Here is a 5,239-nt window from a genome sequence, read left to right as displayed (position 1 = left end):
GTGGAGGAAAAAGATGTAGAAAATAGATGGAAAATGGTCTTTAAATGAGCACCTCAGACCATTAACTGATTGGGAAAAGGTTCAAAAATCAAGTGAGAGGTTGAGGCTCATTTTCCCATAGACTTCCAGTCAAATGCAGCTCTTTATTTGCAACCAGCAGATTCGCCACCTGGTGGCTATTCAGTATATTTTTACCTCCACATTGGCGTCATTGGAGGAACCAAAACTGAAATGTCCAGTCTTTTAGTGCTATCTATCATTTAAAGCTAATTAAATGACCTTCTTCCTCATTCTGATGCTCAGTTTGAACTTCAGCAGGTCGTCTTGACCATGTCTACATATTCGAATGCACTGAGTTGCTGCTATGTGATTGGCTAATTAGATATTCACAGTTGAACAGGTATACCTAATAAAGTGACAGGTGAATATGATACATTTTCAATCTTCCAATGAAAGGGTTTACACGTACAGATTGAGTTTCAAATCTCCATCAAGAAAATCCCTTGGTTGAAAGAATGTGGTGATAATAAGAACCCGTTGGCAGGACTCCTACTCACCTTCCTTCTTCCCTGTAGACGGTGAAAAAGTCTGGGCCACTGATGAGCTCAGGGAGTCAAAGAGGCAGCGAGACCTTCCACCTGCTCCCTGGCTCAGGCTCCTATGGGAACCGGTCAGGATCTCACCTTGCATGCAGAGATTTGCCCCAGGAGATGCCAGCTACGGAAGACCGTGTCCAGACTTGCCAGCTTACATTCAGTCTGACTCCCACTGCTGTACAGGTCAGGCCTGTTTTCCTCCCGTCTAGCCCCGAGCCCTTGTATGAGATAATTAGCCAACTTTCAAGGATGAGTATAACATTGGATTAAGTGTAACCACCTGAGCCACCGTCACCTCCCGCCTCGCCGTGTGTGACTTTGTGTGTGAAATGATCACGGCGGTGTGAAATCAGTCATAATCTGCTGCTTTTACAGTTTCTGTTTCTGCTTTTTTTCCTCACATTTAACTCTTTAATCTATCTGTACGGTTTGGTTAAAACGCATATAAATAAATGTATATATGATTTAGCTTTTAGGTCAAAACCTCACAACTCTTCAGAATATAACAAAAGTAGATGAACAACACTCAGGCTTACTGATATTTGAGCCCTTAATAAGGATAATTATAACCTTTTATTATTTACTTAGCTTAAGGGCTAAGTAAGTCAATAACTCTTTGTCACTTAAGCCCAAAAAAAATCCCCATAACATGGATTTCTGACATTTTTCTCCCTTTAAAGGACCAGTGTGTAACATTGAGGAGAGTTTATTGACAGAAAACACTTCCTCATAAGCGTGTTTGTAAAAGTGTAGAATTGCGTCGTCAGCTGACATGCTTTCTGATAATTATGTGAAGGCCACCATAGTTTCCTGACACACGCCCACATTAGATGTCGCTCATTCTTACGCACTGGACCTTTTATTCTGTTGTTACACATCTAAGTAACATTATTTGTTTTGTTTAAAACAGGCTCTGTCAAGCACAACTATCAGACCTGACTGAGGGAGCATTTGTGTGTATACAGCAGCAGCGCACAGGTGGGTGGAGACAAGAAGCATCCATCCAGTCGTAGAATTCACTTCTGAAACTTTTTTTATCTGAGTTTCTTTGTGTTTTCAGTCAGACTTCAACCTATTTGCAGTCGCACAATGTTACTGTCACGTCCGTCTGTTTTAACATGACACAAATCACTTCCTGTGTGCAGCATGCTAATGTTGCCGGCGCGCGAGACGAGAGCTAAACATCACTATTTTGCGAACTACAGAGAGAATCAAAGTGTTTGAAAGTAACATTGACATTTAAAAGTTGCACATTACAGCTTTAACATTAAAAACAATCCATTTGTTTCATAAAGCTGATGCTTTTATTTGTAGTTGCCGGGGGACAGATAAATGGATTTAAGATAGCACATCCATTTGCTGTCACCATTAGTACATAGAGCTCTCACTGAATAACCACTTAAGACCAACAAGCTATAAATCATGCTCCACATGCCTCTCTGGATTCTGTCTGTCATTGCATGCAATCACAAGCCTCCCACACTCTCACCTGATGCTGCATTAGTGTGCTGCAGGTCCCCCGGAGGCCTCGGGCCTCTGGGGGACTAATAATGTCTGTCATGCGTGCTGCAATGGCCCCGCAAATGCAAATGCAAAAAAAAAAGGTTAGAAGCGTTATTAGCGAGCAGCCGTGACAGATCCCTGCAAGAGTGTGGCTGCGTTACACCAGGCCTGTGGGCATCAGCTGGGAAAACAAGCTGAGACTGATAACAGATCAGGCCCACATTCCATCCCGGGCTGTGCCGAGGGACAAAGCAGACCACCACACGCGCACGCGGCGGCTGCAGCAGCAGCAGCAGCAGCAGCGGGCGTGGGAGTGAAGGTGAGGTCTGAGGAGGTGCAAGGTTGGCGGTGTTTCACAGAACTCCTCTGGCTTTGACATGTATCTCGTGTCACGTCTAGGTTGCATGTGAATGCCTCTGTGAGAGGGGGAAAACACAAACATAAATCTCAGTGGCTTCGTTCGGTATCAGTTTTGGGCCTGATCTGTTTTTAATCACGCGAGGAATCAGCTTAAGGCCCAGGTGCTGACAGGCGTCCCGCCGCGCCGAGCAGACTCTCCGCGTCCATGCTGCGCCGGCCTGGCTGGGCCCTGCTGGACGGCTGAGTGCAGGTTGCCCAGCAGGCTGTGTTGTCTCAGCCTTCAGCCAGGGATGATGGATGGAGCTGGAAATGCTCCCAGAGAGGGGGTGAGCACATGTGTGACAAGACGTGGCAGGTGGTGAGCGCTGACTTGACAGCAATTAAATGTACAAATCTTTGATTAAGCTCATGGGAAGGCAGTCATTAGCAACAGTGAATCGGTTCTCCCACAACACTTAACACACATGCACGGCCTCTCTGTCTCTCACAAACACACACACACACACAGAATACAGTACAGTCAATTTTTTCATACTGTTGATTTCAAGACGTTTTGTTGATTTTTAACGTGTGAAAAGCTAAATTGACATGAGTCACAAGTAATGTCTTAAAAATGGGAATGATGACAATTAACTGCAGGTTGTAAAACTGTACAAGGATCCAAGGGTCTCCATTAAGTCCCCTAAAAGGACTGAAATGAAAGCACCACGACTCAGCCATCACAGCACTTTGGGCAGAAATGGTTCATAAATGGCAATACATGCACTCCATAATGCGTTTTAAAATGTACTGTGTGTGGAGTCTCTCACAGAACTATAATTACGTCTCATTCCAAATCATTTTCATCATGGCATCAGCAGCCTGCTTTAGTAGAAGACTGGTGAATTTAGACTAAAAGTAAATGCACGGCTTATTTTGCTCAAATCACTCGGCTTGTGCTTCAACAGTCTGTGAACAGTGAGCGCAGTCGGCCTGTTTTATTTGATGAAGAAACAAATACATAATGTTGTACTCCTCTTTGGGTTTGTATCACATAGTATATATAGTATAGTATAAGTACTGTAAAGTAGGGTAGTGTAATTTTATATAGTATAGTAGAGTGAGTATAGTATACTATAGTATATACAGTAGAGTACATTATAGTAGAGTAGAGTAGAATATAGTAGAATACAATATCACATAGTACAGTATATTATAAAGTATTGTACTGTAGTTTTGTGTAGTATAGAGTAGAGCAAAGTATAGTATAGAGTATTGTACTGTACTTTTGTAAAGTAGAGTACACTATAGAGTAGTGTAATGTAGTTTTCTAGATTACAGTAGATTTTAGTATTGTACAGTAGAGTACAGTACATTAGAATACAGTAAAGATAGTACAGTGCAATAGAGTAGTAGATTGCAGTGTCGTACAGTAGAGTGCAATACAGTAAAGTACTATACAGTACATTAGAGTATAATACTGTAGATTACAGTACATTAGAGTAGAGTAGAGTATATCCAGTATATCCAGTATGTCAGTGTTTGAGATGAGGAAAAGCTTTCACAGTTACTTTATCCACCTTCTAATAAATTCCCCCTTGGATTTCGTTTCCTTGTGGGACTCGTTGCCTCCGTCTCCTCCGCTCGCTAATGAGAGCTCGGTCATTTCCTACATCCATATCCACACCATGTATCTCACTGTCTATATCCCATAATCCCATTGTCTAGGAAACAGAGGAATGCTTGCAGCATTGCACCTGACGAGCCTCCACTGACTTTGATCCGCTCTCTGTGGCGACGCAGCATCACTGCGCACTCATTACAGCGGGAGTTAAAACTTCCCGCCTCTGTTCATCTCAGCTTTAATGGAAACAGACGGTCATTTCGTTTTTTTCTTACCCAGCATCACCTACAGCTGATCGATGTTTTATGAAGAAGTAGTTTAAACACCCGTCTGTCTCACATTAGGACAAAGAAGCTCGTCTTCTGTGTTGCTCTCCTGCTTTCATGGGAATCTGTCACCGTGGAGATGTGGAGGTGTTCCCTCCCTGCCACAGCCAAGAGAGACAGCATTAACTCCCCCACTCCCCCCCCATTACACCAGTGAATCTATGTGAGGATGAGTTCATATCAGACTGTTTGATCTAAACCTCCTCCTCCAGATTTCAAATATGAACTTGCAGAACTCTAAAGTAACACGAGGCAAGGCAAGTTTACTTGTGTCGCATTAGTCGTACACAAGGCGACTCAGAATGACACTAAATACATTAAAATGACACTAAAAAATAACATTAAAATTAAAATAGACATTAAAATCAAAAGAGGTTGAAGTGTCGTTTGGCAGTAAAAGTGCACTCTAAAAACAGGAATGCACTGATAACTTAAAAAAAGCTGTTTTCAGAGTCTACAATAATAATTTATATAATAATGTAAAATAATTAATCATTGAAAATAATTCATTAATTGTTTAAAAGAGTGTAAAATGTATTGAGAGTTTAAAAGGGTTAAAAATGTTCAAAGATGTAAAGTGAGCAACATAAATAGATAAAGGTCATAAAATGGTTAAAAAAAAGTAATGTGATAAATAAAAGTCAAATAGAAAAATAAGATTAGATTTAGTAAAAAATAATACAACAGATAAAGTGAAAACAAAATATTTAACAAAGAAAATCATTAAGATTATAAATAAGTCATTTTAATATGTAAAAAAACCCTAATCTAATCTTTCCTATAAGAAGCAGCAAATTTAAAATAAATGAATAAATAAACTTCATTATGCATGTTATTTAAAACATACACAT

The 5,239-nt window shown here is 40.8% G+C and overlaps 1 long non-coding RNA gene across 1 annotated transcript; it reads right to left on the bottom strand.

Moving 5' to 3' along the window:
• Positions 1 to 3,759: 3,759 nt before the first annotated feature.
• LOC122773797 lies at positions 3,760 to 4,494 on the bottom strand. The gene is made up of 2 exons (XR_006360918.1): positions 4,402 to 4,494; positions 3,760 to 4,298 (listed from the first exon to the last, which is right to left on the bottom strand). It is a non-coding gene; the product is annotated as an uncharacterized LOC122773797 (long non-coding RNA).
• Positions 4,495 to 5,239: the final 745 nt, after the last annotated feature.

Source organism: Solea senegalensis, linkage group LG8 (genome assembly GCF_019176455.1).
Source record: "Solea senegalensis isolate Sse05_10M linkage group LG8, IFAPA_SoseM_1, whole genome shotgun sequence".
In the NCBI taxonomy this organism is placed as follows: Eukaryota; Metazoa; Chordata; class Actinopteri; order Pleuronectiformes; family Soleidae; genus Solea; species Solea senegalensis.
The sequence above is the reverse complement of the archived record's forward strand: the minus strand, read 5'-3'. Positions and strand labels throughout refer to the sequence as shown.